We start from the raw sequence: 14,543 nt of genomic DNA on the forward strand, positions 1-14,543 counted from the left end.
TGGGAGCCACCAGCTTTGCAGATGGCAGCCACCAGCTTTGCAGATGGAAGCCAGGACTCAAGCTGCGGGTAACATGCATTAACCCCATCACCCAGTGCCTTAGCGCTCCCCTCCCCCCATCCAGGGCTGACCTTCCATTGCCTCCCAAACCTCTCTAGTTCAGCAAAACATCGATTGCATGATGCGTTGGTTAAGATATTACATTTGGGGGTGTAATTATTTCAAAGGCAATTAGGTACTCGATATTTTTTATTCTGCCCGCCAGTAGGAATTAATAGAAAACCTTTCAATCAGGAACAACTGCAAAACAATTTCTGGCCCCAAAGATGATCAATATGACCCAGCAGAGCATTCTTCGAGCTTCAGGAGGCTATTCATTTCTGGTACTTTCAAAATAAGAGGGGAACGTTCTACTTCCATATTCATCAGAAGCCCCTGCCTGCATTCTTTACATACAGTCTTTAAAAAGACACTGAAATCTATATGGCTTTTTCTGACCATCCATCTCCATGTCACCTTCCAGGGTGCAGGTAGTTAGTCCTAGAAAACCCTACCCAGTGGCATTGTGAGTGACGTTCATGTTATTAGGAACACGAGTCACTGCTTTGTCCTGAGCTTTCCGACCAGACTTTCCAGGGCCTGAGATGGGATATGAGACTCTTAACCATCCACTAGATGGTACGTCCTAGAAGCCCCCCAGAGCCCACGGACCTGGCATCCTCCCAGGAGCACCTCCGGAGGGGTTGGTTCCCTCCCCTCTGTGGTGCAGGCCCAGTCCCAGGGCTGGCCTCTGTCTCAGTTTCCCTGCTGTCATGAGGGTTGGTGTCCTGCCTGCTTGGTGAGGTCCCCGACATCTTGTCCAGCTCTGGCCAGGCCCTCCCCAGGGTGGAGACTGTGTGTGTGTGCGGGGGAGGGGTGGAACAAAGGTATATTGTTGGATTCTGCTCTCTCTATCCCTCTGCCCCCTCATTTTTCTGTGTTCACATCATGTTCTGTTCTTAAGTCTGCAGGAATTATGGTGGAAGGGGAGTCACCAATGATGGCAATCAATGGAATGGGAAGATTTTTCATATGTTAGTAGGGGCAGTGATCTCAGACCACCATTTACATACAACAGGGTAAGGGACACTATAGGGCAATCAGGTCAGAGGGAGAAATGTAGACAATGTTCTAGAACAAAGGCATCTTTTGCATGGACTTCTTGGATAGGAAGATTCTGTTTCCACTGGAACCAATGTAATTTCTGCACTCCCAGGCTTTCCCATCCACAAGTGTGTGAAAGTCCCACACCTTGGGTTCATCTGTAATCTATAATGCTGGCTGCATAGGCTGCGGTCCTGGAGATGCTGTGGCAGACTTGAAAGCTGATGGAAAAATGAACCCACGAACCCTTTTCAGAAAGGAGATAGGGACCTATGAGCCTTAAAGGTTTGAAGTCAGAGGTAAATGGGCAGGCTCTCTCTATGGCCAGCTGAGCACAAGTGTGCTGAAGCCTTGGGGGTCCATTGGAGCACTACCTTTTCCAGGTTGTGATGATGTGGATTCAGGAGGGCTGCGGCTCAGCTGGGCCAACATGCAACGCATTTTCAAAACAATCTATTTAAGCTGAACTCAAAGGTGTAATAGTGAATCTATGGAAGAGAGTAAAATTTTAGGAGGCTGAGAACAGAAAAATGTTCATTTCTAATTATAAGCCAGAGAGTCCCCTCTTCCAGCTTTGTTCTTCCCCTCACGTCCCCCCTCCCTCCACCCCACTTTAATCCTCCGCCTTCAATTCCTCCAAAAAGCCATGGCCCTCCCCTCTACCTGAAGAGGATCTAACCCTTGCAAAAAAGTGTTTGGGGAAACCGAGGTGCAGAGAAGTAAAGTGATGGCCTTGTGGTCACCCAGTCAGGAAATGGCAGAGCCATGATGTAAACCCAGGGGTGTGTGATTCCATGTGACTCCCCAGCAAAGACTTCCAAGAGATTTGGGGTTAGCTCCACACAAACATCTGGTGAATGCCCTGAGCATCCTGTGGTCAATTCACCAAACATTTAATGAACATTTAGGGTACAGCAGGCGACAGTCTCAGGCTGAGTGACTCATCAGAGTAGCACACACAAGATCAAATGTCCTAATTTGATCCATTCTCTTCTCTGAAGACCCCACACTGGCGCTTCCTGGGCTTCTGATATGAGATTCTCCCATTGTTTAATGGTAAAGGGAATTAGGAGGTGATGGCTGTGATTACGTGGTTGTGTTTTCAATTAAAGATGCTCTCCAATGACCGCGTGTTGACATGGCAGGCACAGCGCTGTCTGTGGGCGGAGAGGTGATGGGCATTGTGCCTCTGGTGGGTGCCCTATCACGTTGGATGTCTGATGACCTTCTAGGCTGTGGCACATTCCCAGTGGCAGGATGGGTGAACTTCCCATGCCTGGTGAAGTTTCTTTCCCAGGTGGGGGGTGGCGTGGGCTGGTGGCTTCTAGCTCCTACTAGATGCCAGTCCTTCCTGCTCCTAACTCCCAAAGCCCCCTTTGCAAGACCCTGTATCCTTTATGGCAGCCTCTTGTTTTTTGACCAGGCAGTGGCTGTCTGTCCATCTGTTAACACAGCGGTCCCCAGCCTTTTTGGCACCAGGGACGGGTTTCGTGGAAGACAATTTTTCCACGGACGGGGTGGGGCAGGGGGATGGTTCAGGCGGTAATGCCAGTGATGGGGAGCTCACCCACCGCTCACCTCCTGCTGTGTGGCCCGGTTCCTAACAGGCCGCGGACCGGTACCGGTCCGTGGCGCGGGGGTTGGGGACCCTGTGTTAACACATCAGTCCCCCACCCATCCATCCACCACCAGATTTTCCACCTGTTCTCCACTGCCTCCAGGATAAGACCCAGACTCCTGGTGCATCCATTTAGGATGATTTTGCTCTGAGGAATAAGAGGCCTCAATCCAAACTGGTTTCAACTGTAAGGACATTTGTCATCTCATAACCCAGAAGTCCAGAGCAGGGCATGCTCTAGATGGGATGTCAAGGCTCTGACCTCACTTCCCCCGATCCCATCAGCTCTACCCAATCCTGCATGATGGATTTGTCCTCAGGCTGGAAGCGAGACAGTCACAGCTGCTCTGGGCATCCCACTGTCCCAAGGAAGAAGAGGGACCCTTTCTTCTTCTGTCTCTTTCGATGGCCTTTGGTTGTGGATTGTCTCATCCCCCGGAGAGACCATGAGCCAATCATGGGGAGTGAATTCAAATCCAATTGGCTGTCTCAGTGGGTCTCACATCAGGCCAGGCTGGTGGAAAGAGACAAACAACGACTTTCAGCTGATTCCTGGAGGCCAAGCGACTGGGCAGCTGAGCACAGCCGTTGTAAGATGCCCCTGTCCGCTGGGCAGCACTGAGCCTCTCTCTTCTCCCAGAGCCTGGCATCACACAGCCAGCCATTAAAGCACAAAATCCAAACTGTCTATTCACCTGGCAGCTCTTCTCCCAGCCTCCAAGCCCCCTCCAGGAACTGGCCTCCCTGGGGTCTTTCAGACAGTCTTCTCACTTGTTACCTTGGGTTCGATTTTCTTTTTGCCCAGGAAGGAAGACAATCAGCATAATGGCTCCCTTGTGCTAAATGTGACACCAGAGACAGGCTACCATGGCTGCCTGCAAGCTCCTCTCTCTCCCCTCCTCCCAGTGGTCATGACGACTGGCCTCAGGGCCCAGCCCAGCAATCCTCCTCTGCCCCCCAGAGCAGAGGCAACGTGGGGCTGGGAGATCATGTGGCCTCTGATGTCAGAGGGACCTGAGCTCAAACTGCAGGTGGGCTTCTCAGGAGCTGGCTGGGTAGGGGTAATTGCCCAACATCTCTGGGTCTCAGTGTTCTCATCTAGGGAATGGGGATAATAAGTCTGTATCTCAGAATCAAATGACATAAGATGCTTGAAAAGTGCTTTACACACGGGGAGGGCTGTGCAAATTTGGGGGTGGTGGCCAGGGGGCTATTCTAGGACTGGAGGGGCCAAGGCCTCTGAATCCCAGTGTCAGAGTAGAAGCAAGTGATGAGGACTGTGTCCATCCCATCCTTTCACAGTTTCCTTTCAAAAACAAAACAGAACAAAACAAAAAACCAGGCTCCATCACACACGAAAGTCTTCTGCAAACTGAGCTGAGAGATAATGTTTGGTGTGAGCTGCCCTGGAGGGAGAGGGCGTGGTGGGGATCTTTCTGGGCATAACTTGCCACTTGTCCCAGCACCAGGGGGAAGCCCCACCTCTCCCCTGAGGTCTACTACATAAAAGGAAGGCCAGAAAGCAAGCATCATTCATGAATTCATTCGACAAACTTCAGCGAGCACCCACTGTGTGCTAGAATCTGTGCTGAGTGCCGGGCATAGAGAAGCGGATAAGGAAGGGGTCCAGCTGTGGGCTTGGACAGACCGTCCCTTGGCACCTGGGCAACTAAACGAGCCACGTAACCTCTCTGAGCCTCAGTTTCCTGGTCTGCAAAATGGGAAGAAGAAATAGTATACACTTGATCATGAGGATTAGATGAGATGTGGTATGTGCGTACAGCATTCAGACAGTCATCATGAAATGATGAACGATGGTGATGATGGTGGTGATGATGGTGATGGTGACAGGGACTACAATGATGGTGATGACAAAGTTCCTCCCTTTGGGTAAATCGCAGGACACTGTAGAAGCATAGGCTGGGGACCTGAGTTTCACTGGCTTCTAGAGGGGGTGGCTCTTGAGTGTGTGGAAGAGGGAAGGGAGCTCCCCAGGCCATGAATCTGGGTGGGCGAGGCCTCTGCTACAGTCACTGCAACACTGACGTCTCAGGGGATTGACACATACAATTTGTTTCTTGTTCACACACAGGCCATGTATGTTGAGAGACTGGACATCAGGTGTCCACCTTACGGTGACTCAGTGATGGAGGTTGCTTTGGCCTGCGGGGTCCACCCCCTCCCCAGACAGCACAGGGAGAGTTCCCACCTGCTCTTCTGTGCTTCAGCTGGAAATGACACGCGTCATCCTACAGGCAGTCCCCTGGCCAGAACTCATGTGATCCCATCGAACCGCAGGGAGGGCTGGGATATGGGGGAAGCCATGCAGAGGGTGTGGGCGGGGAGAGCCCCCCAGGTGGAGGGAGGGCCCAGGGATGAGAAGAACAGTGCTAGAAACTGAGAGTCGATCAGGGCTCCTGCGGTTAGGAGAGCAAGGAAGGTGGGGGCTTGGGGCAGGGTGGAGGCAAGGAGACCCACTGGGAGGCAGGGATCTGGGCAAGGGGAGTGGAGGCCTGAGGCGGGCCCATGGCAATGAGGCGGGAGGAGGAGACAGCGCCTTGAACCATCAACAAGCAGAATCAAGAGACCCGTGGGAAGTGGGGAAGAAGGGATGAAGGGCAATTCCCAGCCTCCTCGCCTGGGGGACTGCCATTCCCTGAGGTGGGATCAGGGAGGCTGGGGCAGCTGGGCACCAGATGAAGTCTGGTGCCTCTGCCCCGGCCACGGGACATACAGAGCTTGGGAGAGAGGCCTGGGCTAAAGAGCAACCAATCCACAGAGCACAGCCGTCCTGCCCGTCCCATCTCCCGGGTGCCACACCAAACACCGCCTGTCACCCGCCCTCCGTCCACAGACCCCTGCTGGGCGTGCTTGGAGGAGACAGGGAAACCAGCCAGGCCTGGAAGAACAAAGGCGGGGGGTGGGGGGGAGATTAAAAAGCACCACGCGTCATCTCAGCTGCTGAAGTTCTGAAGCTGGTGATCAATTCCCAGGCTGAACACATCCGATCCCGGGGCAGGCTGGGAAGGGTTGGGGGACAAAAATTGAGATGCTAATTATGGCATATGGAAGTACAGCTTTAACACAGAGGATGGCCGGGACACATCACATCGGTATCAGTCTTTGCAACCGTTGAGGTAATTGAAACATGATTAACCCCCCGTCTTTGGTCTTTGGGATTTGGAATCCAATATACTGTAAAGGGCTCCCTTCTGAAACTGGCTCTCTCACCCGGTCCTCCGCAGACAGGAGCTACTCACATAAGCATCATCAAAAGCCTCGAGCATTATTGAATAGGAGAGGTAGCTTTCGTGTGCCCTGATGTCTTTTGTCGTTTCCTCTGGCATTTCAAAGGCTCTTTTCGAGTCAACATAGAGCCACGTTCAGCCTCCAGGGAGGAGCCCCCTGGCCCTGAACATGGAGGTTATTTGAAGATGAATCAGAGGCAGGCTCTTTACAAATCAATCAATACCTGCATTTTATTCTAGCCATTTCGCAGATGGGTAAACGGAGGTGCAGATGGGTCAGGTCATTTATTTGCCAGCCTCACCGAGGAAAAGCATATTGGGGTGAAAATAGGAACTGGAAGTTTTGCTCTGGCTTCCGTAAATTGCGGCTGCACCCGGCCTCTGCAGAGAGAAGACAAAAACCCTGCTAGAACAAAAGAGAAAGCAGCTTCACCTGAATCCTCCTGCACGAAAGTGACAGGCTTGGGAAGGACAGCCACACTTGTGGGAGCTTCTCTGCCCTGTAGAGAGGCCTGACCGCCTTTTATTAAACAGAGGACTATTCAACAATAAATATTTTTCACACCCGGCCAGAGAAGTTACCACTATTGCCTCTTTCCCAGCCTGGTTGAGTCAGCAGGAAATTAGCCAAGGTGCAGAAAACCTTGTGTTCTGTGGTTCTGGTGTGTTGATATTTTTAAAATACTGAGCTGGAAAGCAACAGAACTAAAAAACACCCTTGAATGCCATCACCCTTGTGGGTCCCTTATCCCGGAAAAAATGGGTCAGGGTCCTAGGGTGCCAGGAGCCTCCTTAGGGTGAAAGGATGGGTGGGTGAATGTTACAGGGGGTTTGGGAAGTGGCCCAAGGTGACGCTCTCTCAGTTACAGTTTCCTTATGTATAAAATGGGTGGAATAATGTACTTTCCTCAGGGCCGCGATGAGGCTGAGATTTTTCTGCTGAGTGAAGAGGGTTTAGTAGGGAAAGCACTGGCCTTGGATTGAATCCTTCCTTTACAGTTAGGACTTCTGAGCTGAGTCCTTGGGCAAGAACCTTTCTCTCGCTGAGACTACTGCTTCTTTATAAAATGGTGCATTAATATGTCGCATATGGATCTTTAAGAGTTAGGTACAGGGGCCCAAAGGACTGGACGAATGCAAAAGTGTCTGCAAATTGTAAAGCCCTAGAGGTACTCCAGGTATGATTTTTTTTTTTTTTTTTTGGTGCTGTTGTTACCGTGGCCTCTACCGAGGGCAGGTCCCGAATGAGGTCAGGCAGCGGCTTGTGGGACCTTGCTTATTTGTGTTAGGCTTTTAGCAGAGTCTGGGGACACCTCCTTCACTGGGGCTTAACAGAAAAAAAACGACAAAAACTGGTTCTGTTGTTCCCTTCACATAATTAATATTCCAAAAAAGAATCATGCAGTCGTTTCTATGAATATTTGATTCCTTGACTCCTCAAATATCAGCTTAGCTCTCTGGCTGATTTGAAAGAAGAAATAATTGTTTTCACACCGACCCGGACAGACCAGCAGCTGTAGGCCCTGATCACGGCCTGAGGAGGGATGACTTAGTTTGGCTGACAAGATACATTGTACAAATGTCTGCATCCTGGTTGCTGAAGGGGGAGAAGCACCCCTCGGCTCCTTTTGAGGTGAGCATCGAAGGGGTGGACTTCGGGGGTCCTGGGCCCCTGTGAAGCAGGAGGGAAGCCCGGCAAGAGGCTGGTTTCAGGGGGGCCCCATGACAGGACACCCAGGACTCACAGAGACCCAGCCTTGCGGGGAGATCAGTGCCAGTGCATGGAGAAGGCGGCTTATCTCCGATGCAGCCCCCAGTGGGCACCTGTGGAAAAATAGTTCCTCCCTCAACTGGGCGCAAAGACGGTGGGTCCTCCCGGCTCAGGAAAGAGGGACAGCAGGCCTGCATATGCTGCAGCGCACACGGGTCTCTGGGTCCAGACCCTTCTCACTTCTTGACTCCTTCCTCCCAGAATTCTCCCTCCTGCAGGCCAACCAGAGGCCAGATACATCACAACTACCATGATACAGGCTGGCTTGGCCAGGCAAAAAAGGGAATACACGAGAAATGACAAACTGCTCTGAGGATTGTAATTGTAACATTGTCATCTGAGAATGCTCACAGTCATTGGCGTGTGCCACTGGTGTGTAAGTATGCAAATCGGGAGTGAGGTGACTGGTGGCCTCTGAGGCTCCTGGAGGAGACCTCTGACTGAGTGCTCCAGCCTTTTCAGAGCTAACCTTCTGGATGGGACTCTTAGGTGACTTCTGGTCCACTTCTGGGTTGGGGGGGTACCCCAAACAGAGCACTGATTCAAGGGGCAATGGGCCCCACCCCATCTCCTGCTCTGCTATTTGCAAAGCTGTGTGCCTTTGGGCAACTATCTGAGCCTCAGTTTTCTGACCTGTAAAATGGGATGATAACCTCTTAGCCCCTCCCAGACCTTCACAGAAGCAGCTTGCTGAAGTGTCAGGAGCCATTGGTACAGAGCTACGGAAGTGGTAGCCTGTAGACATCTCTCCTGCAATCTGAATGGGTTGGTTCCCACTGTGCCATATAATTTTTTTCTCTGATTTAGTTGCCAATCCAAGATTACTTTTAAAATTGAGCTATTTCACAATAAAACTCAGATTTCTGGCTCCCATGCCCCATCTAGCAGGAACTGAGACCCAGCTATCTCCTTGGATGGGTGTGTGTGCTCCACAGTGCCCCAGACCCCACCCTTCCCCATTGCCCACCTCTCGTCCCCTCAACAGTGTCTCGGCTGGAAGGAATGTGCACGGCCCCCAGCAGAGTGCCTGGCAACAGACAGGTGTGCAAGAAACATCCTCTTCCCCTGTCTCTGTGCAGCCGTGAGGCCGGGAGAGCACCCTGTATTCCCGGGGAGGGACTGGTCCTACTCTCTCCCCTTCCCTCCCCTGTGGCCACGGTATAGCCAGGCAGTTGGCACATCTCCTTGCTCTGCCCGTGTCCTTGGGAAACTGGGGTGGGTTGGAGACCAGGTCACTGCAAAGCACCAGGAAGTCATCAGGCCTACCTCACAGTTGACCAGAAGGGCCCACAGCTCAATTCTGGATGGATGGACTTGGCGTGATGCCAGCGTCTTGTTAGTTCCACTGATGCGGCCCATGGGTTAGGCCTTCAAGTCGTGCCTTGGCTGAGTACCTCCCATCTCAACCTCCTCAAATGTTCAGGATGCCTGAGACTTAGGAGATAAAAAAGCTACCTGCAGTCTCCTCTGAGACCTGGGGATGGGAGAATGGCCTTCATTAGACATTCATTTAAGGTGTGGAGGCCCCCAGGCTCTTTCCCAGGGCCAGCTTGCGGTCGGGGTATGAGCAATGCTTTGGATCTTGAGTCTTGAGTCGTGAGGGGAGTGAGATTTGGAGAAGAGGTTCAGGTGCCAAGGTCAGAGGAGGGCAAACTCGGAGCCCAAGCTTTCTTCACCTAAGGGGACTCTCCCTGGTGGCCTGGGCTGTTCCTCTCCACCCTCTGACCCCTCCCCATCCACATCCCCTCTCTGCACACACACAGTTACAGTCTGGGACACTGCAGAGTCCAGAGGGGCCTCAAGAGCTTGTCCAGGCCACAGGGGACTTTTAGGGATACATGGACCAGGCATTAAATATAATGGAGATGCTTACTGGGAAAGTTAGATCAGAAGGATTTAAAGAAAATTGTGAAGTCCTCTTAAAAACTATCCCAGTGCGAAAGCTCACTGGGTTCTAGTCCTTAAACTCTGACACTTGCTAATTTTCCTAACAGGGAGTATTAACAGGGAGAAAACACCTCTCAGTACCTGGCTGGAATTTAACCACTTTGTTTTTTTTTTTTTTTAATTATATTTAATTTTTGACAAATTTTTATGGTGAATGATAGTGGTTTTTCCATTCACAAGGAAATAACTCATCTTTTATAAGAATAATTTTTAAACTCTTTTTACTGTGGGGCTTTCCAAACACAGACCAGAAATAGAGATGGGTGCCCAACACCCCACCTTCCAGCTCCAACCGTCATCAGCCCGTGGCCAGTGCCATTTCTCTGTGCCCCAACCTCTTCCCACACCCCATTATTGAAGCAACTCCCAGCCACCTTACAGCTTCATCTGTATATATTTCAGTATGTAAATTGCTTCTATGTGAGCATATTGAAAGAACGTGGTAAGTGAATCACTGTTCCAGATAAAGCAAAATCTGAGAGCACCCTGGATGACTGGGGGTTGGGGACGCTTATGCAGGCCAGCTTCTTATTGAGTGCATGACAAAGCTGCCCCCCCCACCCCCCCACCCCCCCGGGCCCCTGCCCCAGCACTGGCACAGGCTTGACACTTGGTTTTCCCTGTCTGTGTCCTTTTAGACTGTGAGCCTCTAGAGGGCAGGGCTGCTGTTCTGGGAGCTCATGAGTGGTGTCCCTGGACCCACTCGGGAAATGTTCCCTGAAGAAGTGATGCGGGCAAGAGCCGCTAGCCTTTTGGCTAGCCCAGCAGCAAAGCTGGGCAGGAAGGGGGTGCAAATCACCAACAGCTGCTTGGCGCCTCTGAGTGTGGGTGTGTCATTCCCCTCATCCTCCCAAGCAGGGCTTTGTAACATGTGACTGCATTAAATGCTCAGCCAGGAAAATGAAACGTGTTTAGAAGGCTCAGGTATTTCACAGCTAGGGCAGGCAATGCTACTTTAAATTTACTAAGTCAACAGCTCATTTTTGCTGTTGGGTGGGTTGGAGATTTTATGACAGAAGCGAGTAAGTGAAAATGCTACCAGCTGTAAACTTTATCTTACTGGCGAAATGTCTATTATGCAGCTAAAAACATCCAGTTAATAGGCGACGCCCGCCAACAGTTGGCAGCAACGGTCTTAGGTGGTGATAACAATGACATTACGTCTCTTTCATCACCTGTAGGTTCTTTTTATCACCAATTACTGGCCATACGCTCACTCGTGCAGGATGAAGAGGTGATGATGCTGTCATCACTAAAACCACTTAGAGTCTTCATCTGATTTTCCTTCAGAGGTTTCTGCCTGTGCTTTTTGGATCCCCAGTCTTCATTGGTGGGGAAGGCATTTGATTTTAGAAAATAATTTGGTGGACAAGTCGCTAATCAAGCCAGGAAATTCCACCTGGGTCATTCACTGGATGTGTCCGTTGTGCCAGGCTCTGAGCTAGGGGCTGGGAACACAGAGACTTACCCGACCCTCTTCTTGCCCTCAAAGGGCTTACAGATTTCCCTGGAGGGAACTCAAAATAGAGTTCTAAAACCTTTCAGCTGTGGCAGCATCTTTAGAGTAAGTGAACTGACCCCCGGGGGGGGACCCCATTAGAATAGGCAATGCTCGTGTAAACACACCCATTCCGACGTTTGTTTAAAACTGGCCCCATTGCTTTCTTCACTGAAGTTTCGATACAGAGTTGAAGCCTGCAGCTTTAAGGAATTTGTTATTATCCTAAATCTGGTTGAGGTTTTGGATCGAGTGTAGGAAATTTTCACAAGAACCTAAATTTCACGTTGATTTGTGATGGATTAGCATACCAAAATTGGCTTCAAGTGCACTTAATGGATGCATTACTGCAGAAGGGATCTGTCTAACCACAGTATTTTTAAATTTATGAAATTGAAATGCACTTCAGGTTACTGAGCAGTCTAAATTCGTCAAAGTCACAGGGCTGGAAGCAGGTCGCTGCTGGTGGCAGAGATCTGAAGCCAGCTCCAACGAAACAAATTGGAGAGCCTGTGCACTGATCCCCAGGGGCCCCATGGCCCTCAGGAGCAGCCCTTCCCAGCACAGGAACTCTGACTCTGGCAGTCCCCACCCCCCAATGCCGTCCCCTTGGAAACAACCTCGAGTTGGGGAATAAGCTGAATGTGAATTGAACTTCATCCCAGTCTCTGCTAAAGTGTTAACTGAAAATTAAGGCGTTAGCTGAAAACTAAGTCCTCTGACATGTAAAAGGGGCATTCCATTCTAACAGAAGTTTCTTGGAAGACCCCAAATGCTCTGGTCTTAATGCTCACATGGTGGAATGACCAAAGGCAAGGTTGCGGCTGTTGAGTTGGGGCTTGTAATGAGCAGTGCCCATGGCCCGACCTTATCTCCTTTCCCCTTAAGTGGTCTGTTGTCCCCACTTTCAAATTACTGGGCCAGTTCCTTGCACTGTGATTCCCATCCCTTAATCCCTTTAAAATGAACTTCCAACAGCAATGCCTCTTGAATCAAGAGCTTTAGAAGATGCCAGAGCCGCAGCTTTCAAGGTCCTTCTCCCCTGCATGTGGGGAAACTGAGAGTCAGAGAGGGGCTCAAGGGCTTACAGAAGCAGAACTTGGGTCCCCCAAGCTTCAGTATTTCTTAAGCAAATTGCACATAAGACGCCTGGAGAGTGACACAGCGGTGTTTACTTCTTTATTCTCACTACGCTTACCTGATGGGTGTGCCCACCATGAACTTGAATTCACTGGTACGAGTGCACACTAAAGGTATAGGAGTGGGCTTTGGTCTTTTCCTATGTTGTTTTTTTTCCTGAGCCTCAGTCTCCTCACCTGAAAAATGGGGATTAAATAATATTGGCTCACAAGGCTGTTGTGAAGGTCAAATGATGTAGCACGGGGAAGTACTTAGTAGTGTTTGTCACATGGTGGGGATCTGTAGGTCTCCATCCTCAGGAGGGTTTGGAGACTTAATCTTCTTAGTGGCTCCAACATTCACTCCAGTGTGTGGCACAGAGCAGAGGTTCAGGGAGTGTCTGTTGAATGAATGAATGAATGAATGAATGTAACTTGGGGATCATGGCAGGTCCCTGGTCTTCCAGTTTTCTGATGTGCTTGCATTCTCATAGAATCTTTACTCAAGTAATACTTGTTCATTAATTCAATTAACCAGTTCAATAACAGTTCTTATGTGACTATTATATGCAAAACCACTTTCAGTAATATTGATTACTAATAATAGCTAATATTTCTGAGCTCTTACTAGGTCCTAAGAATTATGCTTAATGTTTTTCAAACACTGTATCATTAGTCTTCACACCAGCCCACTGAGGGAATGTATCAGTCAGCCACTTCCACAATAATGCTATGTAACAAAATTTCCAACATTCAATAGCTTGCAACAAGCATTTCCCCCTTGTTCATGTGTTTGTAGGTCAGCTGAGGCAGTTCTGAATCCAGGCTGGGTCACTTGGCTCCAGGCTGCAAGTTGAGTTCAGGTCTGCTCCATGTGTGTTTATTCTGGAGCCTTGCTGGAAGAGGCAGCAGCTTCTCAGGATGTGTTCTTCTCATTATGGATCCAAAGCACAGGAGAGCAAGCCCAGCCCTGCAACACATGTCAAGCCTCTGATTCAGTCACATTCTTCAAAATCTCATTGTCTAAAGCAAGTCATATGACCAAGTCCAAAGTCAAGGGATGGGGAAGCACATTCCATGTGCTATGAGGCTGTGACAAAGATGTAGAAGCGTAATACCCCCATGGGGTCAATAATTCAATTTACTGCTTGTAGGGGCTATTATAGGCCCCAGACTGAGGCAAAGAAAGAAGTGACTTGCCCAAAGTCACTCAGCTCGTTGGTGTCAGCAATAGGGGTTGAAGCCAGACAATTTAATTCCAGAATTATGGAGGCCTACGTGTGCATATGGTGAGGGGATATTTGTTTTCTTAAATTACTTGTATTTTTTTACCCATTAGTTGCCAATGTCATGTTGGCACCAGCCTCTCTCACAGTTACCCATCCATCTACTCACCCACCCACTCACTCACACGTCTGGCCTTTGGGTATTCTCTCAACTCTCCAGAATAAAAGACTCAAGTGCAATTCTTGGGTGATTTTTTGAAATTGATGTTGAGGGGAAAAATTGCCATCCAGTTAATCTCAGTCACGTATATAAATACCTTTAGAAAGTCCCTGGTGGAATCCATATCAAAGCGGCACCGTGATTTTACTTAAAAACAGTTTGTTCTGAGTCAACTGAGATTTCTGACACCTGAATCTGAAAGTGATCTGGGTGGGCCCTGGCTGTCTCCACAACGGAGTGGTGTGTTTACTTGGAGGGAGGAGAGGAAAGACGAGGTATGTGTGGCTGTGGAATAAGGTTCCACACACGCTTACAGGAGGGGATTTCCTCCTCCGTGTTTCCATAGAACCTTCCCTGTGTTTGTTTAAGCCCATTGCACACTCTGGTCTGACAGCTGCCTGGCCCAGGGCCTTCCTTGCAGAAGCATGCACAACCAACCTTCTTTAACAGCACCCTGCACTGTGTCCCCCGAGGCAATTACTTGAGTCTATAAACCTTACTGAAAGGCAGGCTTTTCTTGGGAACTAATAAATAAGCCTCAAAGCCACAACGTGGGTAAGACCTTGAAAAATGGCATCATCATCATCTATTGGGAATTGTGAACCCTGCAAAAAGCAGCTCATTGTATTTTCAGAAAAAGCTTTTTGTTTAAAAAAATAATAATGAACAAAACCCACCAAGTGGAGTCTATATGGAAAAAGCAATCTCGTCTGAGATTCTAAGGCTGGTCTCTTTGCTGCATTAATCTTTCTTC

The sequence above is a fragment of the Eubalaena glacialis genome, chromosome 1, assembly GCF_028564815.1.
Source record: "Eubalaena glacialis isolate mEubGla1 chromosome 1, mEubGla1.1.hap2.+ XY, whole genome shotgun sequence".
In the NCBI taxonomy this organism is placed as follows: domain Eukaryota; kingdom Metazoa; phylum Chordata; class Mammalia; order Artiodactyla; family Balaenidae; genus Eubalaena; species Eubalaena glacialis.